The sequence below is a fragment of the Mytilus galloprovincialis genome, chromosome 10 (assembly GCF_965363235.1).
Source record: "Mytilus galloprovincialis chromosome 10, xbMytGall1.hap1.1, whole genome shotgun sequence".
NCBI classification, from domain to species: domain Eukaryota; kingdom Metazoa; phylum Mollusca; class Bivalvia; order Mytilida; family Mytilidae; genus Mytilus; species Mytilus galloprovincialis.
In genome coordinates, this window is record NC_134847.1 from 84,317,468 (window position 1) to 84,324,748 (window position 7,281).

Below are 7,281 nucleotides of genomic sequence, written 5' to 3' on the forward strand. Positions count from 1 at the left end.
AAAATAACAAACACCTAATTCAAACTTCTGACCCTCAATCAAACACTATTAAAATTAACTGGGAAATAGATTTTACACCATATTTAAGGTTAAAAAAACTGTTCTTTTAGAGGCATGAAGAAAACAAAAAATAAATAAATAAAAAATATTTAGATACAACTATATTTTGTTTACACAAATGGCTGGGGAAAAAGGAAACCCACTTGTATCTTAGTTACTTAATTTATTTGATTTAAATTGTATTACCATGAAGCGGGAGAATATTGGTAGTTATTGTTTAAATGGTTGGAAAAAGGCATTTTTATGTCATTTTCATTTCTCTTTACTTATTTGTACTTTATTTTTTTTGTATTGCTCTGAATATGTTAATTGACTGTATAATTTTAAATCATTCATCTGTTACAATTGTAAGTGATGTAAAATATGGGTAGCTTGAAAATTGGTTGCATAAATTGTAGAGGCCTGTCTTCTGATAAAATAAAAAGAAGAGATATATTTAGTAAATGTAGAGAAAATTATGATATGGTTTTCTTGGTAGATACTCACTGTAAAAAAGAACTTGAAAAGTACTGGCAGGCAGAATGGGGGTATAAAATAATATTTGGGTCGCATACCACGAGCAGTAGGGGTGTGGCTATCTTGTTTAGAAGCACTTTTTCTTTTGAAATTTTTGGACAGAAAGTGGATCAAGACGGGAACTACGCAGTTCTAGACATAAACATTTTCAATCATAGAATGACAATAGCAGTGGTATATGGACCCAATGAGGACAAACCAGTTTTTTTATGAAATACTCCAAAGAGATATTGAAAATGTTGGTAATACTTCAGTAATAGTGGGGGTGATTGGAATTTACCACAACATTATGATATGGATACTTTAAATTATTTGCATAAAAATAATCCTAAAGCTCAAAAAAAGGTTAATGAAATGATGTCAGAAATAGATCTGGTTGATGTTTATAGGGAATTATACCCAGAGAAAAAGAGGTTTTCCTGGAGAGGACCTAACAAGAAGCAGGCAAGACTGGACTACTTTCTTGTTTCATCTGATTTTCAACCAATGATAACCTCGTGTGATATTGGTGTTGCATATAGGTCTGATCACTCACCCGTATCTCTGTCCATTCAATTTAATATAAATGAAAAAGGCAAAGGGACGTGGAAATTTAACAATGCTTTATTATACGACAAAGAATTTATTGCTAATACTAAAACTTGTATTGCTGATTGTATTGATCAATATAAAATAGTTGGTTCTGAAAATAAGGAAGAAATAGAATTTTCCTTTTCAGACCAACTGTTTTGGGAAACATTAAAACTGATGATAAGAGGAAAAACAATATCTTATTCATCTTTTAAAAAGAAACAACGCAGTAGGGAAGAAGCAGAACTAGAAAGTCAATTGAACAATTTGAACAATAATGAAAACATCAATGATAAAAGGGAAGAAATTACACGTATTGAACTTCAGTTAAGGTCGTTAAGAGAATCTAGAATAAAAGGGGCAATAATGAGAGCAAAAGCAAAATGGCAAATTGAAGGAGAGAGAAGTACAAAATATTTCTGTAATCTAGAGAAAACAAATTATATTGAAAAAGTAATACAAAAATTAACTTTAGATAATGGAGAAACTATCACTGATCAAGCAAAAATTCGTGCAGAACAAAAGTTATATTATGAGAATCTATATTCATCCAAGAAAACACTTATAAATAATACACACAGAGCTAATTTCTTTTCTCTGGAAAACCCATTTATCAAAATTCTCTCTGATGAACAAAATATTAATTTAGAAGGGGAACTAAAAAGCTCAGAAATTCATAATGCATTAAAAATATGAAAAATGGTAAATCTCCTGGTCTGGATGGGTTTACAACTGAGTTTTATAAATTCTTTTGGCACGACATTAATCCTTTCCTACTGCGTTCTTTCAAAGAAGCATTTCAAGAAGGTAAATTATCAATTTCACAAACACAAGGTGTTATCACCTGTCTCCCGAAAGATGGTAAATCAAAACATTTTCTAAAAAATTGGCGACCTATTTCACTACTTAATGTAGATTATAAAATAGTATCAACATGTATTGCAAATAGAATTAAAAAAGTCCTTGATCACCTAATTAGTGAAACTCAAACTGGTTTTATGAAAGGCAGATATATTGGTGAGTGTACACGGCTTATATATGACCTCTTGAAAAAAGTAGATGACGAAGATATTCCTGGCTTGCTTGTCTTGTTGGACTTTGAAAAAGCTTTCGACTCTCTTGAGTGGAACTTTAAATGCGAAACCTTGAAATTTCTAGGTTTTGGTGACACAATAGTGAAATGGTTCACAACCCTTTACTACAATTCAAAAAGCTGCATTCAAAATAATGGCTATCTATCTGATATTTTTGTAATAGAGAGGGGGGTTCGACAAGGGGATCCATTGTCTCCCTATCTTTTTATTGTATGTTTGGAACTGCTTAGTGCATCAATAAAACATGACAACAACATTAATGGTATAAAGATTAAAAATTCTGAATTTTTACTCAGCCAGTATGCTGATGATTCGACTTTGATCCTGGATGATAGTGAAGAATCTCTCAACAGTGCTCTAAATAAGATAGACTTGTTTTACTCATGCCCTGGTTTGAAGGCTAATTTTGAAAAAAAACAAGTTATATGGATTGGGGCAAAAAGGGGCTGTGGTGAGGAGCTAAACACAAATAAAAAAATAATATGGAACCATTCAGGAAATTTCAAACTCCTAGGCATTCAATATTGTTTGTCAAAAGTTGATATATGTGTTGATAATTATTTAGAAAAAATTAAAAAAGTAAAACATCTTTTAAGTGATTGGTCATTCAGAAATATTACTATATATGGGAAAATTGTAGTTGTGAAAACTCTTGCCCTACCAATTCGAATTCAATGTTTTACTGTTTTACCAGATCCATCCCCAGATATATTAAAGCAGATACAAGCTATGCTATACAGATTTGTGTGGGATGGTAAAGGGGACAAAATTAAAAGAAATATACTTATCTCACGAGGATGGTTGTGTAAAAATGCCACATATTGAATCATTTATAAAATCACTTAAGTTATCCTGGGTTAAAAAAGTTTTAGACCCCACAAACTAATCATCATGGAAGGTTCTTTTGGCAGATCACCTTGAAATGAATGGCGGAGAAAATATTTGGCATTTATCAAAATCAGCACTCAATAAAATTAAAGAAGAATTTAACCCTTTTTGGCAAAATGTAATCTCATCATGGGCCTCACTGTGTGAACCTCTGACCACAGCCACAAGTGACATCTTGTCTCAACCATTGTTCAAATGAAAATATTATGATTGATGGAAAAACAGCTTTTTATAAAAGTTGGATACAGAATAATGTATTTTTCATAAATGATCTCATTAAGGAAAATGGAGAATTTTACAATTATGATGAATTTATTAGAAATTATAATAAAAAAACAACTTTCCTAGAGTTCTATGGACTAATCTTGGCACTTCCAAAGGAATGGAAGAATGTTATTCATTCTCAAGTATTTCTCAAACTAAATACTGTCGGTCACAAAATTGTTACCGCCATAAAAACAGTTGATAAAGTATCAAAACATTTGTATAAATTTTTTCTAGATAAAATAAAGGAAACCCCATCACGCATACAAGAGAAATGGAAAATAAAATTGGGAATAGATATTGTGGCCGAAGAATGGAATTATTTTTTTAGCCTTCCTTTACTTATAACTGAAGATCCCACATTAAGGGCATTTCAATACAGATTACTCCATCGAATTCTAGGAACAAATATTTTACTTATGAAATGTAAATATAGTGAAACAGAACTGTGCACTTTTTGTACAGAAACTAAAGAAACATACATACATCTCTTTTTTGAATGTAGATATATTCGAACATTCTGGCTTAATTTTTTTCAAAAGTTAGAAGATGTATGTAATGTAAGCTTTCTCCCAACCTTATCAAGTATAATCTTGGGTGTTAAATATCATTTATTTAATGATATTCTTAATACATGTATTCTGATATTGAAGAGATATGTTTATTTATGTAGAGTTAGATTTACAGTCCCATCTGTTGCTGAAGCAATTGAACGGCTTAACTATTATTATAGGGTTGACATGGTCTCTATGAGTTTGTGCTCTACCAATAAAGCAATAAGAATAAAAGAAAAATGGTCAAACATTGATAATATTATTAAGAAATAGAGCTCAATGCAGATGTATTCTGTATTCTGTTATTGACTTTGTATTTTATAATTTGTAACAAGTATGGTTAACTTTATGTTTAGGAGTTATAGCAGAATAATCTGTTTGTGCATCTTTATTTGTAGATGAGATTTGAAAATGATATGAAAATAATAAAATATATATTACAAAAAAAAGGTACAATGTACAAAAACGTCGCCATGCGGCGTTCTCAAAAAGTCATCTTTGAAAACACAAATAAAAAATGAGCGAAAATTGTATGTAACGATAAAATAGAGAATTGAAATAAGGAATATGCCAAAGAGACACCAACCCAACCAAGGAGCAGATAACAATCGGAGACAACCAATTAGTCTTCAGCGCAGCGGGAAACTCCGGAACCCAGAAGTGGTCCTCAACTGGACACTAAATAAAATTGTGTATACGTACTAGTTCAGTGAAAGTGGATGTCACATTAAACTCCCAAACATATGAATAAACTAAAGCAAAAAAAAAGACTAACAAAGACCAAATGTTTTAGACTTGCGGCGGGGTTAAATATGTTTTGTGCGATTTCAATCCTTCCACTATACCTCTTGCAAATGTACAATAAAGAAACACAAAGCAATACGCACAGTAAAACTCAGTTTAAAAGAAGTCCGAGTCCGATGTCAGAATAGAAACTAAGCTAAATGACAATGATACATAAATTCTTAGAGGACTACTAGCATCTGTTATTCAATTTTTAAGATGTGAATTTAAACGTGGATGCAGTCTGGGAACTCATCTTGATAGAATCATGGATCGTTCGGAGGTCTTTTGAAACCCATTTTTTTATGATCCAATATGCATTCAAAATTAAATTGATGGAACCGTATAGGAAATAATATTATGTCTACAAAATGAACATACAGAATAGAAACTAGTCTGATTCATACAAAACGAAGGTGAAAAATCTGTCAAAATAGGTGCAATTTGGGTACCATCACGTTTGAAGTATAACACGTTGTTGACCGCTGAAACAATTTTTTGGAGATATTTAACTGTGATTTCTGTTTGTTGTGTTCTTAAATGTTGTCATGATTGAGGAATTTTATACGAATGTTAAATAAGTGAGAGATTTAGTAAGATATAAAACCAGGTTAAAAAGTAACATAAATACTGAACTCCGAGGAAAATTCAAAACGGAAAGCCCCTTTTCAAATGGCAAAATAAAAAAATAAAACACATGGACAACAACTGTCATATTCTGATTTGGTACAGGCATTCTCAAATTAAAAATTGGTGTATTAAACCTCTCACTTGTATGACAGTAGCAACACATTCCATTATATCTTTAACGATGTGTGACCAAAACAGACTTAATAAGTAAAATTGTCAAAATATGGATACAGCCATCATCACCATGTCGCAATCTTAATAGAACAAAAATAAACAAATACATAAAAAAGGAGCACATAAAAGAACATATAAAATTTAACAACCACATGCATTGCTACCTATATACGTATTTACAATCAACCCAAATGACTGCATGGCGAGGTTCACATCAACTCGAGTAGAGTCTCACGTGTGTGATATTACAGGAAGAGATGTAAATAATTTTGTCGTTCAAAGTATTTTCAATATTGTAATAAAACAATAACATATATGTTGGGATGTTGAAAGTACATAACTACGTCATATGTACCCAAAAAAACACACAAAAAGTAGCACGTACAAATTAGAGCACACCAGCAAAAATGACAGAAATGACAGATATTACAAACAACACATAATTTTGTAGTTCAATGTATTATACAATCAAAATAGCACATTAAGCTAATTGGATTTTAATAGAACAGAATGTTTAAAGCAACTATTTTCTAAATAAGAAAATTATCATATCTGGACTATGAAACTTTCGTCTGATGTGTTTGAGCTTTTGCCATTTGATAAGGGGCTTTCAGTTTTGAATTTTCCTTGGAGTTCGATATGTGTGTTATTTTACTTTTTGTATGGTATTAATACTTCTTTATATTAAATTTACTTGGAACAAGCAACGTAACAACTTGATATGTGTCTCTTATAAATAAAACACTGGTGATTATATAGTTTAATCTTTTTCTTCAAAAAGTATCAAATTAAACGTCATCACGTCAAATGTATCGAATAACGTGACATTTGTACATAGGACTTCCTGCTTTCATATTTTCTTGAAACAAACGTAATGCATCTGCATTACAAACGCTGCAAAAATAAGTTCAACAAGTAGCCTGTGGACAGTGAAAATGCGTAAAAAAAAACAAAATTTAATTCAACTATTCCTGAAATTTGTCCAAATCGGAAATCGGCTTCCTGACAGTGTTTGCATATTTATATATATATAAAAGGACAAAAAACTTATCATCCCTGAGTAAGTAAAATAATTGTTTTCCCTATCATTTTCTATATCCGCGGAAAGCGGCTTATCATGAAAGAATTCTAGAAACTACTGCATCCATTTTATAATATCTTATGCCAAAATTGACGACGTTATATAAGGACATATGAAGTCAAACTAGTTTGTTAACGAGTCGCTATTTGTTTCTTTTTTAAACATATGATATAGTCACTATAAGGTAGATGAATGTGTTTATGAACTCATGAAAACTATATATCGCTCGAATTTTGTACATAGTAATATTGAGGACTGAACAAAGACTATTGTCGAGGACACCAAAACTCCTAATAGCCACAGGCGAGCGTTTTTACACATGTATGTAAATGTGTCCGCCATTACGTAAAATCGATGAAGTTCCCGTACAATTTGGAATTACAATTTTAAAATGTTTGACGTCATAATCAAAATGTGATTTTTGCTTGCCGTCAGAAATTTATTGAGAGCAGGGTCGTGTTCAATATCGTAGCGGCTATGTACCGACTACTAACAATATCTATGTAGCAGCTAGGCTACATACATATTTAATAGTCATAAATCTACATAGTACTATGTAGCCGCTACCATAGTGAACGCAACCCAGATCTTTGGTCCTTTGGATACAAAATTCGGCTAAATACCAAAGTGAAATACATTTATGCTCACTCGTTGTGAAATCTGTTTG